The sequence below is a fragment of the Pteropus vampyrus genome, unplaced genomic scaffold (genome assembly GCF_000151845.1).
Source record: "Pteropus vampyrus isolate Shadow unplaced genomic scaffold, Pvam_2.0 Scaffold139, whole genome shotgun sequence".
In the NCBI taxonomy this organism is placed as follows: Eukaryota; Metazoa; Chordata; class Mammalia; order Chiroptera; family Pteropodidae; genus Pteropus; species Pteropus vampyrus.
This window is the reverse complement of record NW_011888920.1, coordinates 2,502,521-2,517,022: the sequence shown is the minus strand read 5'-3', so window position 1 is coordinate 2,517,022 and position 14,502 is coordinate 2,502,521. Positions and strand designations below refer to the sequence as shown.

General features: G+C 33.8%; 1 protein-coding gene and 1 pseudogene across 4 annotated transcripts in view; both read right to left on the bottom strand.

Moving 5' to 3' along the window:
• The window catches only part of GRIA4 (glutamate ionotropic receptor AMPA type subunit 4), a 344,684-nt gene that overhangs the window by 94,744 nt on the left and 235,438 nt on the right, over window positions 1-14,502 (bottom strand). The window lies entirely within an intron of this gene.
• LOC105297465 lies at window positions 5,653-6,461 on the bottom strand (annotated as a pseudogene).

Genomic DNA, 14,502 nt, shown 5'->3' with positions numbered 1-14,502 from the left:
AAAAAAAACCTCTAATTTCAATCACACTGTATATGTAAATGACCAATTATTTCACTCTACCTATGCTATAATCCCCTCAAAGATAATGACAATGTTACAAAGCAAGCTAACAGTTTAAATATATCTCTAAATATATGTATATATACATAAGAAGCTTAAAATGATTTTGGTCCAAAGAATTTAGATGTACTTAATTTATTGATAATTTATAGAAATGCATGATAGATTGTTAGGAGTCTTCAAATGATTTTCTATGAATAGTTTGAATTGTTGTAAGCAGAAAGCAAGATTTTTCTAAGGCCAACTTCTCTTTTTAGACACTCCTGTTATCACAGAAAACTTAATCAAACTTTACCTGCATATATAGATACAGCAATATTTTATTATAATGAAAGAATAAGGACAAAATATCATCAAGAGAATTTTCTGTCTGTTAGATATATTTTTTTCTAAGAATGTTTTTTTGAATTATTAAGAAATTAGAAACTTGAAAATTTTAAGAAAAGGAAATAATAAGATTTTTAAAATGTACATTATTTTGGCATTTGTAATTAAAACTCTTATTTTCTGTAAAACAAAAAATTCCTTCAAGGAGAAAAATATCTAATGATAGTTGCTAATGAGCAGTCTGTAACCTCATTGGTGTTCTCAAAGGTAACAACACAATATAAGATTTTCATGTACTTTCATCATCAAAGCAAAGATTAAATTGTTTTTAGCATTTTAATATCCTCTAAAATTTTTTTTTTTTTTTGTAAATTAGTGACTTGTGAAATACAGGAAAACCCCACTTAAATCCAGAACATATGAATTGTTCTGGAAAACAGAATTTTGCATACATGGCTATCAGTGGAGTGGAATCACTGCTCATCTCATGTTTTCTTTTCGATTACATATAAGACCTTCTCTTTGTCTTTGAGTTTCTGTAGTTTCACTACCCTACCATGAGTTTGGATTTTGCTTTTAAATTTTGTTCATACTATTCAGGGTTTGTTGTGCTTCCTGACTGTGAGGATTGTCCTTTAACAATTCTGGGATATTCTCAACCAATATCCCTTAAAATATCCCTTCAAAGATGTTTTGTATTTGCTTCTAACAGATAATGCAAGGTTGCTATCACTAGCCTAGGGCACTTTTATGACAATTTCTCAGTTTCCACATTCTCAGATCACAGTGTGTGGTATAAATTAAAAACACAATCTGTCTTAAGAAGGCTGTGATGACAAATTCTCATAGAAGATCTCTCCCTTACCAAATAGAGCCCAGGTCAAGACAGAAAACACTCAGTTGACTCTGCACAGGTAGCAGATTTTCTTCTATTCTTCTTTTTTATTTGAGTGTTACCCTTCAATAGTCCAGCTTAATATGGGATCTAAGGTGCAATTTATTGCCTTGGCTGAGCCCAAAGTTCTTGTTCTTAGGTGAGCATTAATTCTCCAGGGAGGCCACCTGGAGAATTAATCTAGCAACTTCCTTTGGCTCAGTCACCTTTTATTCTTGGCCACCAAAGGTTTTCTTTACTTTCTTGGAAACTCAACTATGCACTGGCAATGTTTTACATAGCATTTCTAACTGTTTTATATCGCCAGATTTATCTCATTCATAATTTATCTAAAACTGAATTGTCCTTGACAATCTTACCATAAAATAAGGACAAGCAATAAATAGATGGAATTATAAAGAAAGTTCAGTAAAGAAACAGCTTAATTAGTCATCATAATGGGTAACCCAAACCCAAATGATTTTGCATGGGCGGAGTAGGCTGGAGCCCTCTTATTTTGGGGGCATTTCAGGTATATCTTGAACAAAAGACAATTATCAAGGAACATGATGGTTGATATGCAGTTGAGAAACTACGTACTATTATTGAGTTTACTAGAGATTCCTACTATTTGACTTCAGCAGGAATTTTTGTCATTGGGCAATCCATTCTTTATCTCTTGCTCTTTCACTATAACTTTTTCTGGTGTGGCTATCTAAACCTTTTTGCATGTTTTTTAAGCCCCTATACTCATCCCACCTCTTCTCTCTCAACACTTTCAGCTCGTGATTTCTGTGTGGCTTCAGTCAATAATCTCTGCTTTCTTTTAAATTCATTTTAAAAGTGTAAACACTTGTAAATGTTAAAAAGATGTGGGACCAGTGGAAATTCTGCACTAGGTATCTTTGTAAAGAAGTCACTGTCAGTTCTAGATTGCCTATCAAAGAACTGTAATAAATTAAAGCTTACATAATACATTTTCAAGGGCTGAGGACTTATAGAAAGCACAAAGAACTGAGAGTGACAAAAATCCTGGCAGAAAAGGCCTTGCAGAGCTTGATATGCATCAACATTCTGGGAACCAAGGGCCTCAGGGAGCAGTGATCTGCATATTTATTTACCTAGCTGGCGATGCTAGAAACAATACCATTTTTTACTGAGCTAGATACTGGCTGGGAAAAAATAAATGTGCTACACACACTGTTGCAAAGGACTCATTGCCTTTGAATATTCACCACTGTGACTTTGGGAGGCTATAGTTTAAGGCAAGCTCTTAGTCCTGCCAAGCATCTACCACTACACAAAAGTTTCTTCATGAAAAAAATCCATTTATACTTTATAGTAAAGTATCTTATATTTAGAGTATCATTTATTTAATTTTTAAAAAATGATTGTGCAAAATTGACATCATGGGTGTTTGTTTTACATGTGTTTCATCATCTCAACCAAAGTGAAGACTATCTCATTTAAAAAATAAATCTGAGTGACTTGAATTTGGATGCAGAACAAACCTTGGGTCTCTGTATTCTTTTCTAAAGAAGGGAAAGAAACAGCTTGAGGTGAACGATATGAATATAAAATAGCACTACCTTTCTTTAAATGTTTTGGCTGAGTTGTCAAGGAAAAACAATGCCTAGGGTGAGGACTTTGTTGTAATAATTAATTATCGTCTTCCATTAAAATGGAAAAATGTAGGAGTAGAGGATCTGCAGCTCCATTCTTTTTCTCTTCTTAAAAGAAATAGAGGATGAAACTAAACTAAGAATAATGATCAAATATTTGTAGTAGAGTTCTAAAGAATAGGTTAGGAAGGTATACGAGTTATACTGATCACACACTTTCAAAAGAGTCGATCTTTGCAAGAATAAACCACTTAGGAAAAGTGATTAATTGATTCCTTTAATTACTTTGTCATTTGTTTTTTAGGAAATAAACAGTTGTTTAGAAATATCCATGGTGTTGGTCAATGATTCGGTTCTAAATTCAGACCTATGTATATTAATAAAGTAAATGTCAGATGCCATCCCTACAATTGTTTTATTAAAAAATTATGGTATAACTAATTTTTATAAGTGTGACTTTTAAATCTTTATTCATTTATAAAAATTAGGGAAAAATGAATCCAGAACACTCTTCTATCTTAAGTTTAGGGTTTGGAGATTCAAGAATTATAAAGATAAGTAAGCCAGTGCTGCTGTACAAGATGTTTATTACCTCATGAGGATAAGACTCAAACAGAAATGACTGCAATACAGAGCAGAGGAAAGAAAGTGCTATGGGTTTTAAGGAGAAGTGGTATTTGTTTGGAAGAATTAGGTAGTTTTTAAGAGAGAACAGGTGCTAATAAATATTGATTAGATAAACAAAGAAGTTAATGAGAATATAAATGTCACAAACACTAGTATATTAAGATCGATTTGAGATAAATGAATAAAGTTTTGTCTTCAATCCGCAAACAGATTTTATGTTAATCCTTTATGTATCAATGGTTTATAAAGCACTCAGGGGTCTTTTGAAATAAGAGCTAATATATATTACCCGAAGCTATTATTACAAAGCTGTGATTGTTATATTGAATGTGGTCTTCAACCTAAAGATCTGCAATGGCACACTTGAGTATGAGTGATTTTGGTTTCCCCTTTAATTTGATTTTATAAGTCAGCTGGAAATTCCTTTCTATTTGTTATGTTCCAGGTAAATCAGATAAATTTACATGGAGAAAATAGTGCGACATATTTGGTGGTGTTAGGGACATGATGTCTGGTAAGCGTTGGAAGCTTATTGTAATGAGGGCAGTCATTCTCACTAATCCTTTTCTTCTATCGAAATTCCAAACTCTCAAATGTCCCCTGAATGTTGATTTTTAAGATGCTTCAAAATACCTTATTATAGATAAAAACAAATGCCTTAGTTTATTTATTTTTCTTCAGTTCCATAAAAAGTAAAACAGAAGGCAAGGGACTATTGCAAACAAGCTGCAGACTTAAAATACAACCTTGTGAGATAACAGAAGGACCTTTAGTTCTGAAGGGTATGATGCCCAGATGGAGAGAGGAAAATAAAGAACCTCAGACCAAAAATAACTAAGGTTATTTAGTGTGAGAAGAGATTCAGGGAGAAGACAGAATGAAAGCTCCCATCAAATATTTTAAAAGAAAGAGGTTCGCACGCGCGCACACACACACACACACACACACACACACACACACACACACACACACACACAACATGTGTGTGTGTGTGTGTGCGTGTCTTTGTTTATTTTTTATTTTATTTTCTTCCATACTTGGAGATGTTAGAAATTATAAATTCTTCTAATTAGTACATTCTATTTTTTAAGGGAAAGAGAGGAGGAAAGAATTGTCCATAAAGGGGATGACTACCTCTCAAAGTAGTAATCTCTCTCTCACTGGAAGTTCCCAACAGAGGCTGACTGATGACCACTAAAAGATGCTGAGGTAGAGTTCTTTGGGTTCTAAAATCTTAATACAGACTTAAAGTGCTATGTCTACATCGTCAGTCACTGTAATAGACACTACTAGTGCCTTTCCTATGTTTTACCTCTTACCATTTCAATGCATACTTGCTCTCCTTCTAACTGCCAGAGCTTGAATTTCCTTGACTTAGGGTCTTCTCTGATTTCTAGAGCTCATTTTGCCCTTGGGGGCAGGGTGGCAGTCGGGAAAGACCTGGTAAGAAGTGATGAGATTAGTGACCTCCTCTGGTAGCCCTAATATGACTGACAGGAGCTGGAACATAAATACTCCAACTCCCTTGCCCTCACAAGTGAGATGATTCTGACATGTATGTTCTACACTAGCTCCAGTAATTAGTTTACATTAATTTCAAATGAGATTAAGCCCCTGTTACACACATAGTAATTTGCTAGATAAATGCACCTTTTATTGATTGCATTTCTCCACTCTGCTTCCAGTGTGTTCTTCACCTACAAACCAAATGATTACATATAAATCCTTGTCTTAAAGTCTGCTTCTGGGAGAACCAAGCTAAGACAGTTTTCAAATAAAAAAATTTACCAGTGTGGCAGTGAAATCGATAACATAAAAACATTTTCATTTGGTAACTATCCCAAGCTTTTCATCTCTGTAGTGTAACGTATCTATGTTATATTCTGAGTATCTACCCTAATCTCTATGTATAATCAAGAACTCAAGTTGCATAAAATGCTGTACTTTTATTTGGATATCTAAATTAAGTAAATAAGATTTATTCTTTTACATAAGAAAATAGGAATGAATCAGTATCTTTACTTAATAAATTCATTATTTTCCTGACATATGATTTCCTCCTTCATATTTTCTTACATTCTTTATTTTTTTTGAAGGAGAATTTTTATTATTTTTATGTACAGAAAACTCGACAGAGTACACTCAGTCTAGTTTGGTGACCACTTCTTTAGCCTTTGCCTTTTCTGGCTTGGCAATGTGAGCCACCGATGTTGGGCCCAGGGCATTGCCTCCCCAGTGAAGGTGGATCTCATCATATCTGTCATTGTAATTGGTCCGGAGAGCTTCCACCAGTTTAGCCAGTGCTCCCTTGTCTTCTGAGTCAATCTGTGTGAAGAAGACAGTGGTGCAGGTCTTCCTGTGGACAAGACAACCCAGCCTGGCTTTCCCCTTGATAATGCACTAAAGAACCCCCATCTTACTGCACAGGGCAGGCAGGAAGACAACCAGCTTAATGGGGTTCACATCATGTGCAGTCACTACCAGCTGAGACTTCTTATTTTCCACCCAATTGGTGACAGTATTAACCCCTGCTCGAAGGACAGGTGGCTTGTTGGTAATAACATCCCTTTTGCCGGTAGCTTTTTTCTCAGCTAGAGCCAATGACCTCTGCTTATTCTCTTGCTTTGTCCCTGGTCTGTACTTGAGAGCCGGCTTAGACAAATAAGTAGCTGTTTGGTGGTCCAGGGCCTCAATGAACTGGTTAATTGCAGGAAGCACTATCAGGCATTGATAGAGAATAGCTCTTGTCATGGCAGCTGAATGTAGCAGGCCATTTGACAAAGCAGGCAAGGTCCCTTTGGTCTGGATGTCTTGTTCAATGCCAAAATTCTTGGGTCTTTTCTCAAACAGGGGATTTACCACCTTCTTGGCCTCCTTTTTCTTCACGACAGCAGTGGCCGGGGCCACATTCTTCCTTTTAGCCTTCTTTCTCTTTGGCATCTTGGGTGGCAGAAGGAGAGAGAAAGCCTGTCTTATATTCTTTAAGAACACTCATTCTTAGTACTAGTGTGTATTGTTTCTTTCTTTAACTTTATTCCAAATGTTAAAAAAAAAAATATTCCTTCAATTTTATCCTTTCAGATCACAGATTGTAGATGACTTTATATACACCTCTCCCCAACTGAGGGCCCTACAAAAGACATGATTTGAGTAGGGTCGTAAACTCTGAGTGAAAAGCAAGTGCTAAAATTCAGGTGTCTAATTCCCACTCCATGACACTCCACCCCAGTTTAACTGCCAGTAGCTACAGAAAAGCACATTGTATACTACATCTGTATATCATTTTCTCTGACAATTACTGTGGTTCGAAAATTCTACATTCACAAAGCTTGAATAATATTATCATTCTAATCATGTTAACTATGAAAATCTCTTAGCAGAGATCCATTTTGAGTTAACAGCATTTTAATTCAGTGATTTAAAATATTTGCTAAGAGGAACAAAAGATTCTATGGAATTTGTAATTATTAATTTGAAATGTAGATAACAGCTTAAAAGAATCAGTGAGCAGCACGTTCTTCTTTAATTAAAGAGACATTTTGTAAGAAGCAATATAAAAATAATTCTAATGAGATATAGGTGGAGAAGGGTAATCCTTTGCTTTCATAAATAAACACATTAAATAAGTACAGTCATTAAGTGATGAAGCTAGGACTCCATCCCAGGCCTCTTGACTATAATTTTCATATTTGTTTTTTACTACATCCTGTTGCCTTCCTTAAGCCATAGTAATTCAGAAAAGTGATATATTTTTGGCCAATGTTAACATATCTTTCATAGGAACAAAATGAATAAAACAGATACTTGTGAGAGTGACATTCTTTTTCACATTAGATATTTGATGAATGACAAACTTGTTTACGAGAAAAATTAGATTTCTCATAATGAAACAAAGACACAATTCCTTTTCTTCAAATAATCTCATGTCTGAACATATTGCTTATTTGAATAACAACGTATATGCAAGGTATTCCTAATTCTATCTTGCACTAGACTGGGGCAGGGACACACAGATGGAGAATTATCAGGTAAAATGTAACATATCTAAGTCTAAGTTTGAAAATTATTAATATATCCATAATAAAGCTAATTAGCAGAAATGCTTAAATAATTTGGATTCAGTTTTGTACAGTTTGTACTTTACTAGGTATATATTTAAAATGACAATTTAAATACACATCCTAAATTCAATGCAAATCAAACTCAATTTAATAAATAATTTTATTTATGTGATAAGCTCAAAGTGATCAATTAAAGGTTAAACAATGTACAGTATAGTTAACTGTTGAATAAATTTTATGGTGTTCTCTTTGAAAATGGGAATTCCATAAATGGGAGTATGTAGAGTTAAGTTTCTATTAATCAGAATAGCTAATTTCTTGCGATATCTTTAATTGGATATATCATCAATGAATAAATATGTGTTCTTGGGTTATAAAGAAAACTTGAGGGGGACTATTTCTAGGCAAATAAAATGTGAAGAAACGAGTGCAAAAAAAGTTCTGTGGCTACTTCTGCAGGGAACACTAGGTTAAACAAGTTTCAAGAGGTTTCTTTGCTGTAGGAAGTTTTAGAGATTTTAATATGCTAATGTGCACTAAAATCCCAAGAGCCAGACGGAGTGTGCAGTTCTGCAGAACAGCCTTAAAAGGTTGTTTAAGGACATCCTTCTGATAGCATTACTCTTCACTCATCTGTTTCCTTAACTTTCACATATATTTCACACTTCAGTTGTTTATTGGCACAACTAAATCATCCAAGGCATATTTAAGATAGGTTCTGACAATAAATTTTGTGATAGCACCTCACTGTTTAATAATTTCAGCTAGTAACCTTTTGTTCATATGTCTTACATATTTAGTTTATCACAATGTCATCTGTTGGATATAATTACAAACATGCAATTTTAAGAACTCATTCTCTACACTTTCATCAGAATTATCAATCTAAAACACAAAGTCGATAATGTTTAAAAACATCCAATGACATCCAAATGCTGTGATGAATTCATAACTACTAGATAAAGTCTATGAGGCCCTCCATAACATATCTTCAATTTGCCTTGCCCATCTTCTCATTTCCCCTGCACCTGATGTCCCAATCATACTCGCTTGCTTTTCCCACACGTAAAGCTTCCTCCCAGAGCTCTGCTTGTCATCCTCTCATGTCATCTGAATGCCCTTTTCCAGCTTTTGTTTCCTGGGGAATTCTGACTCATTTTTCAACAATTTGCTTTCATCTTTATTATACCGTTCCATGTAGTGCTGTATTATTTGCTTGTGTTCTTCTGTTTTCCTTTACATTTGAAATTCCTTCAAAGGATGCATTGAAATCGACTTATTTTTATATACAGTGCTTGGAAATTAGAAGATATTAGATAAATATTTGTTGAATAAATGAACAAATGGATGAGTGTTGTGTGCATGTATAAGAAAGGAAAGTGATAGAATGGGGTGGGCAGAGACAAGAAAATTTCTCTTATGTTACCTGCAATATATTTATATTATTATATTTTATATTATCTTAGAATATTTGACTTTTACATTTATAACAGTCATCAAACATGAATACGACATTCATTATAAAAATAGAATTCAAATTATATATACATATACACACACACATTTCCAGTTCTTATTTTATGCTTTTAGAAGAAGGACATATGGTAAGTATGGTGACAATTTAAGCCTGGATTTTGGAAGACTATAACAATCATTTGCTATGTATGACCCTGGGGTGGGGGGAACCTCAGAAAATAGAAAATAGAAAAATAGAAAATTTCTGATGTACGATCTTGATCTTTCTTCCATTCATCAGTGATTATGTGGAACTTACTTTTCTTTTTTTATTTTAGTAAAAATGACACAACTTTAATTTTCTTCCGTAATCTGATCTAAAACTTGACACCAATGAGCTCGGAGAAAATCTAGATGATCCATAGGGAAGTCATGTACAATTATGTGGCTAATCTTAAAGGGAGGATTAGGACCAAATATATTCCATTACTTCTCTTACTGAAGCCAGTGATTAAAAAGATTCATCATTTCATTTACTGGCAGGTAGTACACTCTAGTACTGAACTGTTTAATTTATTTAATGTAAATACTCTAGAATTTATATATTTATATTTATATTATTATTTATATTTACATTATTTGTACTTAATGTTTACAAGACTCAGAAAAGTGTCCTCAAAAGTATTGCTGAATATTTTGCTTCTTTTTTGTTAACTCACTGCAATTTAAACATTTGAAGAGTAGCTGCAAAATTCTACCGAAATAAATTATGAAGTTATCTTCTCTTTTCTATTTAATGAGGAATATTACTTATCTTTCCCTAAACCATAATAGGTTAGTCTATACAGCTGCTTTCTACTTAAGGCTAGAAAAACTAATTTATTTTATATCTCAAATTAACAAGCAGATTTTTCTTTATCTTTTTTAAAGAAGCTAATCTTTTGAATATTTGTGTCAATAATAATAATAATAAAATATTCTAATTAGTGTTCTTGTAGTAATAACTAAAACAAATTTAGTTGAACATAATCAAATCCTATAATTCCCAATTCTAAGATAAAAGTACTTTCATTCCGACTGTATTTTTCTTCTTCAAAAAACATATCCTTTGCTTTCTTTCTTTTTCCTTTTTAAAATTTTAACTGCTTTTTTTTTACTTTACAAGAAAATGAGGAATAGTTGCAACCATGGTAACAGTTGCTAAGAGACAATTAGAGACGCCTTTTTAACTCTTACCAATTCCATTTGCACTAGTCTGACTGAGATCTGTAAAGCTGTTTCCATTTTCTGTGAAAATAACAAACCCAGTGCATTGTAATGAGACTTGCACACTCAAATCTATTTAGCTAAAAAGTAAGATTAAAGAAGTAAAGTTCACTTTTTTAAGGCTTATATAGATATAGATTTAAAAAATATTTTATATTTTTCAATTATAGTTGACATATAACATTATATTAATATCAGATGCATAACTTAGTGATTAGACATGTGTATAACCTATGAAGTGATAGCCTTGGTAAGTCTAATATCCATCTGACACCATATATAGTTATTGAAATATCATCGACTATAATCTCTATGCTGTACTTTATATCCCCATGACTGTTTTTATAACTGGCAATTTATACATCTTAATCTATTCCCCTTTTTCTCTTATTCCCCCATTTCCTCTTCCATCTGGCAAGCATTAGAATGTTCTCTGTATCTATGAATTTATTTCTGTTTGTTTGTTCATTTAATTTGTTTTTTAGATTCCACATATAAGTGAAATTATATGGTATTTGTCTTTCTGGCTTATTTCATTTAGTGCTTATCTTATTTTTATCTTGCTTAAAATTTAGCATTTTTAAAATGACAATTATTCTTCCTCTTCTGGATTCAAAGGCAGTACAACACAAGCTGCAAAATAGGGAAAATGCAGAAAAGGTCAGAAAATAGACTCTCCTGCGTCTTGCTATCTAGAGTTAATCTTCGTTAGTATTTAGGAGTATATTCTCCCTGTCTTTCCTCCACACTAGTATTTTATGTACCTTTTTGAACAGTTCTATATAATTTTATTAAACAATGTCACCCCAATAAATTTAATTTTAAAAATTTAAAAAGTGATTAAATGGCAAATTTTGTTATATATATTTACCACTATTTTTAAAAATTAATAATGTAATATACCAAAAATGATTAAATGGCAAATTTTGTTATATATATTTACCACTATTTTTAAAAATTAATAATGTAATATAACAAAAACCATTGAATCGTACATTCATTTTTTTTTTAACATAACCTCATGCCTTTTAGTTTCTTCTGACTTTATTGCAGCTACTGACTGAGCAAAGTTTGATATGCAAAAGCAGCAAGCTCTGCCAGTACTGCAGTGCGGGGAAATTGCTGATATGATTTCTTTGCTGTAATAATTTTTTTGAGTGCCTAATTTGTTCTCGTATCTCTCTCATTGTTATGTTAATATATGGAAACAAAACTCTTGTGCTTTTTTTTTCAGCCTGTATAACAAACTTTGGAAAACCTAGACTGCCTTTTGCCTTTGGTGGGGGAGATATTCTGGACAAGAAAGCTTCTCAGATTATTGAGGACTTAGCCCCAAATTTCAAGTGCTACTGGATGCTCTTCTCTTAAACACATAAAAGAGATATCTCCTGCCTGTGTCTTCACGTGTAGCTCATTCAGATTTTCATTAATTCAAGAATTATTTGTTGAATAATTTCATATCACTGGGAATACACTGGTAAATGATATAGACCCTGCTCTGATGGAGATAAGATTTCAACAGCAAAAGCAGAGAGCTAAACTAATACAATACAAGGAATCCGTATTCCTGCTATTTCTAATCTTTATAGCTTCATCTTTGATTACTGCCCCACTCTAAATTCTACCTTTGCTCCCTATCCAATTTTTATCCCATGTAACTCACCTTCACACTCTGAGCTTTTTCAGATCTCCTGCCTTTGCAATCTCTGAAATACCTTCACCCCTTTTCCATTCCTAGAAAAATATAGTACATTTTCCATTTAAATGTCTTTTACCCCTGCAAAACATTTCTGACTGTTTTGATTATATTTAGTTACCACATCTTCCAAGTTCCTAATACATTTGGTAATATTTCTATTTCTGAGCCCATCAAATTGTCTTATAATTGTTGATGTTTCTGAGTTCCCAGCTTGAGTGTACATGTTCTCAGTGTAGAGAACATGTTTGTTCATCTTGGTACAGCCCTTCAGTGCCTGGAATAATGTCTGGCACATTGATGTTGAATGAATGTATGAGAAATTGAGTGCAGAATTGTCTTGTCTTCTGCTGTTGGCTCATTCCTACTGTCAGAATGCATGCTGCTTAATCCCTCTATAGATGATGCAAATAATCAAAGCTATTATCTTGTGATCAGATCTCTACTGCAATGAATACTTCTTATAACTAAAGCTAGCTTTCCTCTTCTCTTGGTGTGTCTTTTTGTCTCTTCTGTCTCTTATACTTTCGTTTTTGAGGTTTTGTTTGTTTGTTTGAATTTTAGTGTGGAGAAAATGACCTTACAGCCATTAGCCAGTATCTAAAATGCTCCTTTCCTTCTAGGTGATTGATGATTCAATCACTTATGGCTCTCAGAGGCAAGCTCTTTAGGCCTTTGGCTCTTTTTAATGCTTTATGCAATGTCTGAGATGGTTTTGTGAATGTACATGAACTAGGTAGAGTTCTAGATTTAGTACTATTCTTTATGTTCGAGAAATCTGAAAATTTGTAAATCTAGACAGACTTTATCTGTTAATTATTATTGCCATATATTTTGGCAATTTGTCCAAAATCTTGTCTGAGACCTGACACGTCACTTAGGTGGTGCCAAACTTGGAATAAGTTAACTGGGGCCATGTCCACATTTCATCACTTATGTGCAATTGGCAACATTTTTGTTTGTGAGGAATTTTCCACTTTCCAATTGATTGTGCCCTAAGGAAGGATTATTGGCTTCCTTTGGTGATAAAATAAACCTCTGAGAAGTCAATTATGGCTTTTAGGCTTTTTTGATTAACTTGCAAACAGTATGGGAAGGTCACTAGGTTTGGTAAATATCTGAGATTCACATTGGGTCTAATGAGACACTGAATTTCTCTTTTATATAGTGAAAGTGGGAATATTGCTGAAAGGGGCACCAATTAAATTTGAGGTATGTGCTAAAATGACAGTTTGAGATGTCTGTGAGCCAATTGTGGAGCCATATTCCTCCGTCCTTTTGATCCTTTTGATAAACATCTATTTCATACTTTAAGGTCATACTTGCCATCCTCTCCTAGTAGCTACTCGGTTAGATTTTTAAAAAATACATCCATGGTATGTCCTAGGGCCAATATAGTTCCAGTTCTCTATCAAATGCCTTTGACATCATCACCTATTCAATAAGAATTGGCAATCATAGCAAAATCCCCAAGGCAATATGAGATTCTTGATCACTTTCTATGTATTATGTTTCTAAAGGAGAGAATATATTTTAGTGAAATTTTAGTAAATGCTTTTTTGTTTAAACTGTAGTTAACTAGATAAGAATTACCAAGTAAAACAGAAAATGTATGTTTTGCTCATCACTTTATCTGCAGCAGAGCACATTGCTTGACCCAATGTGAGCACTCAATAAATATTTGTAGAATGAATGAATATAAAGAAAAGGCCACTTGACTGGGGTTTTATTTTATGCTTCTTTTCAACATATATCCCATATGTAAAATTATGTATTATTTCGGGATCAAACACAATTGTCAGGAAGTCTTCATTGCAAATAGCATTATTGACTTTTAGAGTGAATAAGGTTTTTCAAGATTATCTCAGCTCAATGCTCCTTATTTAAAATAAGAAAGGAGAAGAATCATAGGCATTAAGTACTTCATTTACTTAAAAAAATAAACAATTGAAGAGTTCTGGTCAAGATGGCAGAATAGGTAAATGCTGTGCTTGCCTCTTTTCACAACCACATCAAAATTACAACTAAACTACAGAACAATCATTGTTGAGAATCCCCTGAAGTCTAGCTGAACAGTCCTATAACTAAGGACAGAGAAGAAGCCATCTCGAGACTGGGAGGAGGAGTAGAGACTTGGACAGGCTGGTCCCACATTCATGTGGTGGTTAAAAATAAGGAGAGATATCTTGGTTGTGGAGGGCTCCCCAGAGGAGCAAAGTGTCCCAGACCCACACCAAGCTCCCCCCAGCCCAAGGCTCCAGTGCCAGAAAAAGAAGTCTCCATTCCTGGTTGTAAAAATAAGTGTAGATTGTGGCAGAGTGAGATGGAGGATGGTTGAAGTTGCAGATGTTCCTCTTAAGGGGTCCACATGTGGACTTACTGACAGATTCACTTTCTCTGAGCTCCAGCAATGGGACAGCAGCTTATAAGGTATCAAGAACACATGGAAAGAAACTGAATTGTCTGGCTTTAGAGCGAAAGTTGGATGGGTAGTTTTCTCCCAGACAGAAGTGC